The 13277-nt window shown below is 34.1% G+C and overlaps 1 protein-coding gene across 3 annotated transcripts in view; it reads left to right on the plus strand.

The window, feature by feature from the left end:
- The window catches only part of TBCK (TBC1 domain containing kinase), a 640231-nt gene that overhangs the window by 134417 nt on the left and 492537 nt on the right, over window positions 1-13277 (plus strand). The window lies entirely within an intron of this gene.

Raw genomic sequence — 13277 nt, forward strand, 5'->3', positions numbered from 1 at the left:
ATGATGAAAGCCTTTTGTCAGGAAGTTCACGGGAGGAGGTTATTTTTTACTATTATCATTATCATTATTATGAATTCTGACATGAAAAGAAAAGGCCCTCTGTTTTTCTTTAGCATGGCTTCTCCTTATGAAAAGTCTTACAAGTCAATTAAAGTATTTGCATAGCATTAAGATGTATTTTATAAAATTTGTGTATGAGTTTTGGGCCATATGTAGGCACTTTTAGAACTGCAGAATGTCAGGACTAGATAGGGCCTTAGAGATTGTCCAGTCTACCCAACTCATTTTACTAATTAAAAAAGCAACAGCCTTCATAGTGAAATATTTAAGGTTGGTTACCTAGTCATTGGCACATCTGGAATTAGGTCTTTTACCATTTTCAGGTTCTTTCCAAACACCATTAATCCAAACATGTTTTTAATATATGAACATATATAAGAAGGTAAAGAAAGCAGGAAATAACTGCTATAAATGCAAAACTAAACAATAGCTATATCCATCAGAACATTGATGAAATTATTTAGATCCAGTTATTTCCAGTTAGAATCCAAGGACAAGATTCAAACTCAAGTCCTCTGACTCATAATCCAGTATTCTTCCACTGTATAATGCTACTTATCATTGTCAGATTAATTATATGAAGGTAGTTACTATATCTAAAATATTTGCCCATCACAAACCATTTAACATATTTATTCATTTTAGAATAAGCTAAACCAAGACTTTATTTCTTTTTATTATAGCTTTTTATTTACAAGATATATGCATGGGTAATATTTCATTATTGACAGTTGCAAAACCTTTTATTCCAATTTTTCCCCTTCTTTCCCCTCCCCCCCTCCCCCAGATGGCAGGTTGACCAATACATGTTAAATATGTTAAAGTATATGTTAAATACGATATATGTATATATGTCCATACAGTTATTTTGCTGTACAAAAATAATTGGATTTTGAAATAGCGTGCAATAAACCTGTGAAGGAAATCAAAAATGCAGGCAGACAAAAATAGAGGGATTGGGAATTCTATATAGTGGTTCATACTCATTTCCCAGAGTTCTTTCACTGGGTGTAGCTGTAAACCAAGACTTTAAAACTGCCTAGCATAAAGATATTTTTATATATACATCACATATATATATATATATATATATATAGAGAGAGAGAGAGAGAGAGAGAGAGAGAGAGAGAGAGAGAGAGAATAATATTTACATTAAAATATCTAGAGAATGTGCTGTTGTATTGTATTTCATGGACTTCTTTGGAAGTCTGGTGAACCCTTTCTCAGAATGTTTTTAAATATATAAAATACACAGGATTAAAAAGAAACAAATTATATTGAAATATGGCTTTTAAAATATTACATATCTTAGGGTTAAGACCCCCTATGTTACAATTTCTTTAAATATGTTATACCTTCACTAAAAGGTCCCTTTTGTTGCTTTTGATATTTCATTTACTTTATTTTTTATATTTTATCTGCACCTGGATTGTAACAAGTCAAACAAAAAATTATTAAGATAGATAATTAAGGGGCAGAGTCAAAAAAAAGTGGAGAAAAGGCAAGCTACTTGGCCTGAGCTGTCCCCAAAACCTCTCTGAAGTTTGTCATTAAATAATTCCATAAAACAATTCCTGGAGTGGCAGAATCCACAAAATGATGGGGTGAAATAATTTTCCATCTAGAGACAAGTTAGAAGTCAGCAGGAAAGATCTATTGCACCTGGATGAGAGTGAAGCACAATACAGCTCAGACCAAGCCATAGCAACCTATGAGCAGGCATTGGAATCACTGAATCAGCAGCAATAGCAGTTGTTAATAGTAAGGTCAGCACTCTGTTGCTTTGCTCAAACTCAGATCTGGAAAAGCCCTGTGTGGCAGTCCCAGGGAGGGTGAGGAAAGCATAGCACATCTAGAGCTTGCAGCCACACTGGAGCAAGAATCCTTATGACAGTTCCAAGGCAGAAAAGAGTTCTTATGGTCACTCATAGATTAGAGCATAGACCAGAAGAGTAGTTAACATTCTTCTGGTTAGATATTACTACTTTAGAAGAACTGAAAACTTATAGATCCTTAGAAGTATCTCTGAAAATAGCCACACATAATCCCTGAAGCTTGGGACAATGCACCCTCTACTTTGGAAGCATCAGAATTAAAAGTCAAGAAATAGGCTAGGAAAATGAGCAAACATTTTAAAAAATTGATAATAAAAAAATTAATATGGTGACAAAGAAGATCAAAATCCAGTCTCAGAAGAAGATTAAAGTCAAAGTTTCTACATCCAAAATCTCTAAGAAAAATATGTATTGGTCCCATTAAAGAGCTCCAAAAAGATTTTACAAATCAAGGAAATAGAGAAAAAATTGGAAAGACAAATGAGAGTAATGCAAGAATACCATGAAAAAGTGTCAACAATTTAGTAAAAGAGACAAAAAAAAATACTGAAGAAAATAACAACTTAAAAAAGGACTAGGCCAAATGGTAAAAACAACAACAACAACAACAAAAAAAAAAAAAAAAATGAGGAGAAGAATGCCTAGAAAAGCAGAATTGGCCAGATTGAAAAAGAGGCCAAAAAGTTCTTAAAAAGTAGAATGGCCCAGATGGAAAAAGAATTATAAAATCTTATTAAAGAAAATAATTCCTTAATAATTAGAATTGAACAAATTGAAACTAATGACTTTATGACAAATCAGAAAAATAAAACAAAAATGAAAAGAATTGAAGATAATGTCTACTATCTTATTGGAAAAACAATTAACCTTGAAAATAGATCTAACAGAGATTATTTTAAAATTATTGTACTACCTGAAAAGCATGATCCCAAAAAAGAGCCTAGATATCATTCAAGAAATTATCAAGGAAAATTTCCCTGATATTCTAGATCCAAAGAATAAAATAGAAATTGAAAGAATCCACAGATCATTTCCTGAAAGAAATCCCAAAATGAAAACTCCCAGGAATATTATAACCAAATTTTAGAGCTCCCAGATCAGAGAGAAAATATTATAAATAGGCCAAAAAGAAATGATTCAAGTATCATGGAGCTATTATCATGATACTGAACTGTTTATGCTCTGATTTAGTGTTTCAATATGCATATACTCTAAAAATGTCAGTGATAGAACTAATTTTTCTACATATACCAAAACATTCAAAACAGTAGTCTTCATGGTAGCTAAACAAAACGGGAACATCAGAAGAAACTGATCTGTAAATGTAAAAGAATTTTATTGTGCCATTAAAAAAAGACAATTAAGTTGAGGAATTCAGACAAACATGGAAGTGAATAACATACATGATGATACAGTAATATATTTTTCAAAACTCTAGAAGGATCTGAATGCACATTAATTTCAACTAGTAGTGAATCAGCAAATATCTTAGAATTTACTGTGTGAACTGTAAGAACTTACAATATGGTAACAATGATATCTACATTCCACTGAGGTTATCTGAGGCATAAAAAGATTCCTTCAAAAAGTGCTAAAAGACAAAGAGGTTTGGCACTTAAAGGACTATGCTTCTATTACATGTGTACATTTTTATTTTAAAAAATGTATTTTATTTTCCTCCAATTACTTATAAAAACAGTTTTAACATTTCTTTTTTAAACTTTGAGTTCTAGATTTTCTCCCTGCTTCTCTCCCAATCCCTCTCATTGAGAAGGCAAGCCATTGGATATAGGTTATACATTCATCCAAAACATATTTTGGCATATGTAGGACCATTAGGTCTATCAGTGGCTTTTTTGTAGCTTGTGCCTACTAAAAGATTCTCTGAGTCAGAGTGTAAAGAATTTTAGTAACTTCTCAGGAATAATTCCAAAGTCTTTTCCAGAATTGTTTTTACCAATGCATAACAATTTGTCAACATTTTAGTGTCTAGGTCTTCATATAGCCCTTCCAAGATTACTCTCATCTTTGATCACTTTTATCATTTTGAAGGTAATGAGATAAAAGCCTCAGGAGTTCTTTACAGACACTTTTCATTTTTTTTTAAAGTAATGTGGAATTTTTTTTTATATGATTGCTAGCCAATTCCATTTTTTTCTTCTGAAAATTTGTGATTATTTCATTTGACTAGTTATCTCCTGGAAAATGGCCTCCAGTTTTATATAGGGAGGTCAGTTCTATAGGTAAGTTAGATATCACATTTTCATCAAATATTTGATGCAAAAATATTTTTCCAGGCAATTGATAACAAACTGTTTCCTTTTGCAGGGCAGTGTAGAGTAGTGGATAGAGAGTTGAATACAGGAATACCAAGTTATACATCTTTCCTCAGAAATTTTCTAGCTGTGTGACCATGGACAATCACTTTAACCTTTCTAATGCTTCAGTTTCCTCATCTGTAAACTGAGGGTAATTGATGGACTCACATGTCTCTTTTGGCTCAATTACTAGTCATTACTGCACTGATTTTTTTCATGCATATATTTTTTATATATTTTATACACTTAAAAGTGCATTTTTTTCCCTTTTATAGTTCATTCTGTCCCTTGGTTAAGAATTCTCCCCCTAAAGGACAGCACATATTTAACCTATATCAAATTGCTTATTCTCTTTGCAAGGAGAGGAAGTAAGAAAGATAGGGAGAAAACTTGGGAGCATAGTCTTACAAAAATGGTTGTTGAAAACTATATATATTTGGAAAATAAAATACAATTAAAAATTCTACCCCTTGACACAGATCTGATAGTTACTTCTTTCTATAATTCTTTTACAAATTTCATTATTTAAGAGCTGTTAAGAAGGAGCAGTGGATAGGATACCAGCCCTGGAGTCAGAAGGACTTGACTTCAAATTCAACCTTAGACACTTGATGTAGAGGGCTGAAACTATTAAATCGATGCACTGAGGTCACGACTGCCAAGCACTTGAGGTTAACTACCGATTGGTCCATACTCTATGGGCATATGCTTGGAAAATGGTCCTTTCCACAATCCGTGCTGCTCAGTGATTGGTGTATACAGAGGATTGTAGGAGGGACTAGGGGGTGGAATAAGACTAGCCAGAGTTACTCTTTGGCGGTAGATGAGGGAGAAGGAAGTTGCGGAGATTCTGCTTCCATCCTATTCAATCCGGCATCCAAAGACAAAGAATAAAGACTAAGGAGTTTTGCTTATCCTGACTCCGGCTGATTCTGGGGTGTCCTGGGTGCTAGTGCGTTCGTCATAGCTTGACACTAGCTGTGTGAGCATAATTCACTTAACTCTAATTGCCTTCCCCTTACCTCCACAAAAAAAGAATTACCTAAAGCCCTGACAAATTGAGAGAGTTGTCCAGGGTTGTGTATGAACAGGTGTGTATGTAAATTAAGATTATATGTTCTGCTATCTAAATGGAAAGACTTAGAAAGTCAGGAAATATAAGGAAAAATTACTGAAATTGCCAAAAACCTTAGGAGGAACAAAATTCAGTCAAAGACCTTCAGTGCAACCAGATAAATCAATAAGGAAAATGGTCTGTAAATCCTTTATGCAAATTCAGAAATCTATAAATAATATACAACAGGAAAAGAGATAAACATCTGATGAGACAGAAATGAAGTTATTCCATGAAAGAGAATTAAAATGATCCAAGACATAATTTAGCATATATGCATTTATTAGGTATTTAAAATTAAACTATTTCTTTTAAAAGAGTCTATATGTGGTGAGTAAGTGTATAAAGCTCCAGAGTTTCAAATTTGGCAAGATCTCTTTCTGTTATTGTTTCCTTTCTTTATCCTTCTCCCAGTGTCCAATCATAAGTTCTTATCTTTTTTTTCTCTTTTAAATCCATTTGAATTCCATGCTTTCTAATTAAAACTAGTTTAATATTAGACTTAATCCTTCTCTTAACCTTGTCATCCTTCTTATTTTTCTTTCCTCATTTTCCCCTACCCTTCTGTTTTCCCTAGTGAGTGAAGTTTATTTCCATACCCAACTCTGTGTGTACATGGGTATTTTTCTGTCCTTTTACCAGTTCAGATGAGAGTCAGGTTTAAATGTCTTCTAGTCCTACTCATTCCCTTTGCATCTTTATGTTTATGATAAGATCTATGTAAGATAATTTTCCTTTTCTTCCCTCTCCTTTCCCTATACCCTCACACGATGTAATCGTTTGCTCTCATTCAATTCTCAGCCAAAATTATCCATTTTGAAATATGTTCCAGATCCAGTGAACTACCCTTTTAATTACATAAGGTGGGTGTAGTATTCTCTTCTCTAAAATATAATGGTTCTCTGGGAGCAGGTTTCTTGTGGAGCTTCTAGAAGCAGCCTTTGTTTCAGTTTCAAGTAATAATCACCTCAAATGCAGCCAGCTGTTAAAGTCCAGATCCTTTATTGTCTCCTTCAAAATAGCCGTTAGCTTTCTTGGAGGCCTATCTCTCTTCTTGGTTCCAAGAGCTCTTGCAGCTAGTCTTTTGCCTCTGCCAGCTTCAGCCTCACACTCTCTCTGAATCCTGGCTCTCGATCTCTCAAAAAGTCTCTAGTGCTTGTCCTTTTATATGGTCTTTTAGAGGTGTGAATTCAAAGGTTGACTCCTCCTCTGGGAGTGGGATTGTGGGAGTTGTGACTTGTGAATCTCCTCCACTGAACTTGTGAATCTTCTGAACTTGTGAATCTCGGAGAACTCCAATGAGTACTAAATACATTAGTGAGCTAGAGAACTTGTTAAATACCATGCTAAATTAGATAATTGACTTAACACCTTGTAAGAATCCTAACAGGTGGGAAACAGACATTTTTCCATCCATTTAGTTTTTCATATGTGAAATGTAAGGTTAATTCTTTTGAGTGATTATAGATATTATTGAATAAGACTTGTGTTTTGATTGCATTCACTGCAGTGTTGACTACAAATAGGATGGCAGTCATCATTCAAGGCCTCATTTCTAAAACAGAGAACTGGTCCAAATTTATAAGAATACAAGTCATTCTCCAGTTGATTAATGGTCATAGGATATGAAGTCAATTTTCAAATGGAGAAATTAAAGCCATTTATAGTCATATGAAAAAATGCTCTAAGTCACTATTGATTAGTGAAATGAAAATTAAAACAACTCTGAAGTACCACTTTACACCTATCAAATGAACTAACTTGATAGGAAAAAGATAATGATAAATGTTGGAGGGGATGTGGGAAAAGTGGAATGTTAATATGTTGTTGGAGTTGTGAACTTATCCAACCATTTTGAGAGCAATCTGATTTAGCAGTTTGATTTCAGAAAAGCCTGGAAAGACTTACATGAATTAATGCCGAGTGAAGTGAACAGAACTTGGAAAACATTGTACACAGTAACAGCAAGATTGTGTGATGATCAATTATGATAGATTTAGCTCTTTTTGCCAATAATTAAGATAATTCCAATAGACTTGGGATACAAAATGCCATCCATTATGACATCACTATGAAGACTGTGGTTCAAAGCATATCATTTTTATCTTGTTTGTTTGCTTACTTTTTCTTTCTGTGGTTTTTTCACTTTGGGTTTTTTCCTTATTGGTCATATTAGCCAATCTGAGAGAGATGAGGTGATACTTCAAAGTTTTTTTAGTTTGAATTTGTCTAATCAATAGTTGTAGTGTCCTGGTTAGCTTTCTGGAAGTCTTGGGACTAGCCTTGGTCTCAGCAGAATAATCACCACAAGAATAGTTAGATAAAAAAGTCCAAAGTCTTTATTATCTCCTTCCTAGTCTGTCTCCTCCTGGGGCCAGGAAAGCTTTCTGGGGGTCCTTCAGATGGGTTTTGGTCTCAGTGGAGGAATGCAGGAGGCAAGAGAGCCACCAGGAGGCTGGTCAAGTCTTCTCTTTCAAAGTGCAGGAGGCAGGAAAGCCACCACGGGGTAGATCAAAGATGGAATCTTTGTGGCTGACTTTGTCCTTAGTTTAAATACCCTATTACAAGTACATCATCATAGGTGTCAATCTTGTAGAATAGATGTCAACTTATAGAACTATATTAAGTACTAAGTACACGTAAATTAGAGAATCATTATCTTAATTCCACTGAGTTAACACCTTGGTTTAGGATTAAATCAATCATACTGAACTACAGAACTATTAATCACCATGCTAGAAAACTAGAAAACCACTGTCTTTTTTTTTTTAATTTTTATTTAATAATTACTTTATATTGACACTCGTTTCTGTTCCAATTTTTTTTTCCCTCCCTCCCTCCACCCCCTCCCCTAGATGGCAAGCAGTCCTTTATATGTTGGATATGTTGCAGTATATCCTAGATACAATATATGTTTGCAGAACCGAACAGTTCTCTTGTTGCATAGGGAGAATTGGATTCAGAAGGTATAAATAACCCGGGAAGAAAAACAAAAATACAGATAGTTCACATTCGTTTCCCAGTATTCTTTCTTTGGGTGTAGCTGCTTTTGTCCGTCATTTATCAATTGAAACTCAGGTCTCTTTGTCAAAGAAATCCCGTTCCATCAAAATATGTCCTCATACAATATCGTTGTCGAAGTGTATAATGATCTCCTGGTTCTGCTCATTTCACTTAGCATCAGTTCATGTAAGTCTCGCCAGTCCTCTCTGTATTCATCCTGCTGGTCATTTCTTACAGAACAATAATATTCCATAACATTCATATACCATAATTTACCCAGCCATTCTCCAATTGATGGGCATTCATTCATTTTCCAGTTTCTAGCCACTACAAACAGGGCTGCTACAAACATTTTGGCACATACAGGTCCCTTTCCCTTCTTTAGTATTTCTTTGGGATATAAGCCCAATAGAAACACTGCTGGATCAAAGGGTATGCACAATTTGATAATTTTTTGGGCATAATTCCAGATTGCTCTCCAGAATGGTTGGATTCGTTCACAACTCACCAACAATGCAATAGTGTCCCAGTTTTCCCGCATCCCCTCCAACATTCATCATTATTTTTTCCTGTCATCTTAGCCAATCTGACAGGTGTGTAGTGGTATCTCAGAGTTGTCTTAATTTGCATTTCTCTGATCAATAATGATTTGGAACACTCTTTCATATGAGTGGTAATAGTTTCAATTTCATCCTCTGAAAATTGTCTGTTCATATCCTTTGACCATTTATCAATTGGAGAATGGCTTGATTTCTTATAAATTTGAGTCAGTTCTCTACCACTGTCTTATCAATTCCACTGAGTTAACACCTTGTAGGATTAAATCAATCATACTGAGTGTTAATTATATTTCTCCAGAGTGCCTCCCCTTTACAAATAGTAATTTAGAGCATTTTTTCATATGACTATAAATGGCTTTATTTTTTCCATTTGAAAATTGTCTGCTCATATCTTTTGACCATTTATCAACTAGAGAATGACTTTATTCTTATAAATTTGACTCAATTCTCTATATTTTAGAAATGAGACCTCTATTAGAAACTGGCTATAAAAACTTTCTCAGCTTTCTGATTTCTTTCTTATCTTGGTTGCATTGTTTTTGTGCATAACTCTTTTAACAATGTAATCAAAAATTATCCATCTTGCATTTCATAAGGTTCTCTATTTCTTAGTAGATAATGAAATCTTTCCTTCCTCATGAATCTGATGGTAAACTATTTCTTGCCCTCCTTACTTGCTTATGATAGCACCTTTACTTCTAAATCATATGCCCATTTCAATCTTATCTTAGTGTATGTACAGTGTAAAATCGTGGTCTTTGCCTAGTTTCTGCCATACTATTTTTCAATTTTCCCAGAAGTTTTCGTCATATACTGAGTTCTTATCCCAGAAGCTAGTCTTTGGATTTAACAAATAATAGATTACTGTAGTCATTTATTACTGTGACTTAAGTACATGATTAATTACACTGATTCTACTAGTCTGTTTCTTAGCCAGTACCATAGTTTTGATAATTGCCACTTTAATATGAAAAGATGCTCCAAGTCATTATTAATCAGAGAAATGCAAATTAAGACAACTCTGAGATACCACTACACACCTGTCAGATTGGCTAGAATGACAGGGAAAGATAATGTGAAATGTTGGAGAGGATGTGGGAAAACCGAGACACTGATACATTGTTGGTGGAATTGTGAATATATCCAGCCATTCTGGAGAGCAATTTAGAACTATGCTCAAAAAGCTATCAAACTGCATACCCTTTGACCTAGCAATGTTACTACTGGGCTTATATCCCAAAGAGATTTTAAAGAAGGGAAAGGGAACTGTATGTGCAAGAATGTTTGTGGCAGTCCTCTTTATAGTAGCCAGAAACTGGAAACTGAGTGGATGCCCATCAATTGGAGAATGGCTGAATAAATTGTGGTATATGAATATTATGGAATATTATTTTTCTATAAGAAATGACCAGCAGGATGATTTCAGAAAGGCCTGGAGAGACTTACATGAACTAATGCTGAGTGAAATGATCAGGACCAGAAGATCATTATATATTTCAACAAAAATACTATATGATGATCAATTCTGATGGACGTGGCCCTCTTCAACAATGAAATGAACCAAATCAGTTCCAATAGAGCAATAATGAATTGAACCAGCTACACCTAGGGAAAGAACTCTGGAAGATGACTATGAACCACTACATAGAATTCCCAATGCCTCTATTTTTGTTCACCTGCATTTTTGATTTCCTTCACAGGCTAATTGTACACTATTTCAAAGTCCAGCTCTTTTTATACAGCAAAATAACTGTTTGGACATGTATACATATATTGTATTTAACTTATACCTTAACATATTTAACATGTATTGGTCAACCTGCCATCTGGGGGAAGGGGTGGGGAGAAGGAGGGAAAAAGTTGGAACAAAAGGATTTGCAACTGTCAATGCTGAAATATTACCTATGCATATGTTTTGTAAATAAAAAGCTATAATAAAAAAAAGATAATTACCACTTTATATAGGTTTATATATAATATATAGCTTTAGATCTGGTATAGCTAGACCACTTTCCTTTGAGTTTTTTTCATTAATTCCCTTGATAATCTTGACATTTTATCCTTCCAAATGAATTTTACTATTTTTTTTCATAGCTCTATAAAATGATTTTTGGTAGTTTGATTGGTGTGACACTGAATAAGTAAATAGAATTGTCATTTTTATTTTATTAGAAGTGCCTAGATATTTTTCCAATTATTTAGGTCTGTCTGACTTTATTTTTGTAAAATGTGTTTTATAATTGTCTTCATATAATTCCTGAGTTTCTCTTGGAAATATTTTATGTTGTCTACAATTATTTTAAATGAAATTTTCTATCTCTTGCTGATTGGCTTTGTTAGCAGTATTTAGAAATGCCAATGATTTATGTGGGTTTATTTTGTAGCCTGCAATTTTGTTAAAATTGTTAATTATTTCAAGTACTTTTTAGTTGTTTCTCTAGAATGCCTTAAGTATATCATCATATCATCTGCAAAGAGTGAGTTTTATTTTTTCATTGCTTATTTTAATTCCTTCAAGATCTTTTTTCTTCTCATAAAGAAACTTATTGCTCAAGCTAATATTTCTAGTACAATTTGAATTATAGTGATGATAATGGGCATCCTTGTTTTACCCCTGATTTTATTGAGATTATTTCTACTTTATGCCCATTACATATACTTGCTGATGGTTTTAGATAGATATTACTTATATTAAGGCAAACTTTATCAGAGCTTTTGGAAAAGAAAGAGAAAAGAAAAGTATAAGCATTTACATAATACCCTCACTATGACAGTATACAACATTACAAATATTTTATGTTATCTTCACAACTCTGTGAGGTAGGTGCTATTAGTATTGTTATTTTATAGTTTAGGAAACTAAAGCAAACAGGTTAACTGACTTGTCCAGGAACACACATCTAGTAAGGCCTAGTTTTTGAACTAGCTAGATTTGAACTCAGGTCTTTCTGATTCTAAACCTAGAGTGCTCTGTCTACTATACCACCAATTGTCTCTAAATAAGGCAGTTCATGTCAGAGAGGTAAAGTATATTACCCCAAGTTACATAACAAGGAAGGAATAGAGCCAGGACTCATTCAGATTTTTTTAGCTTTTGGCCCAGGATTCTTTCCACGAGATCACAAAGGATCTTCTTCTTTTTTTTTTTTAAATAACTTTTTATTGACAAAACCTATGCTAGGGTAATTTTTTACAGCATTATCCCTTGCACTCACTTCTGATTTTCCCCTCCCTCCCTCCACCCTCTCCCCCAAATGGCAAGCAGTCTTTTACATGTTGAATAGGTTACAGTATATCCTAGATACAATATATGTGTGCAAAACCGAACAGTTTTCTTGTTGCACAGGGAGAATTGAATTCAGAAGGTATAAATAACCTGGGAAGAAAAACAAAAATGCAAGCAGTTTATATTCATCTCCCAGTGTTCTTTCTTTGGGTGTAGCTGCTTCTGTCCAATCTTGATCAATTGAAACTGAATTAGCTCTCTTTATCGAAGAGATCCACTTCCATCAGAATACATCCTCAAACAGTATCATTGTTGAGGTATATAATGGTCTCCTGGTTCTGCTTATTTCACTTAGCATCAGTTCATGTAAGTCTCGCCAGTCCTCTCTGTATTCATCCTGCTGGTTATTCCTTACAGAACAATAATATTCCATAACGTTAATATACCACAATTTACTCAACCATTCTCTATTTGATGGGCATCCATTCATTTTCCAGCTTCTAGCCACTACAAACAGGGCTGCCACAAACATTTTGGCACATACAGGTCCCTTTCCCTTCTTTAGAATCTCTTTGGGGTATAAGCCCAGTAGAAACACTGCTAGATCAAAGGGTATGCACAGTTTGATAACTTTTTGAGCATACTTCCAAATTGCTCTCCAGAATGGCTGGATGTGTTCACAGTTCCACCAACAACGTCCGTTTTCCTACATCCCCTCCAACATTCCGCATTATCTTTCCCTGTCACTCTAGCCAATCTGACAGGTGTGTAGTGGTATCTCAGAGTTGTCTTAATTTGCATTTCTCTGATTAATAATGATTTGGAGCATATTTTCATATGTCTATAGATAGTTTCAATTTCTTCATCTGAGAATTGTCTGTTCATATCCGATCTTCAAGAATTCAAGATATTGAAGTTCAGAGAACTTCAAGATTTATAGATAAGTACTAGATGGGTCTAACAGGCCACCTGATTTAACCCCTTCATTTTACAGACAAGAAAACTGAGGCTTGGAGAGAAAAGTTACTTGTACAAAATCACACTGATAAGATCAGAGGTAGAATTTAAATCCAGTTCTCTAAATCCATACTCTTTCTACTGCATTACATCACTATTACTATCATTATAAAAACTTTACAAAAGTCATGTTACATTAAGGTT

The sequence above is a fragment of the Antechinus flavipes genome, chromosome 6 (assembly GCF_016432865.1).
Source record: "Antechinus flavipes isolate AdamAnt ecotype Samford, QLD, Australia chromosome 6, AdamAnt_v2, whole genome shotgun sequence".
Classification (NCBI taxonomy): domain Eukaryota; kingdom Metazoa; phylum Chordata; class Mammalia; order Dasyuromorphia; family Dasyuridae; genus Antechinus; species Antechinus flavipes.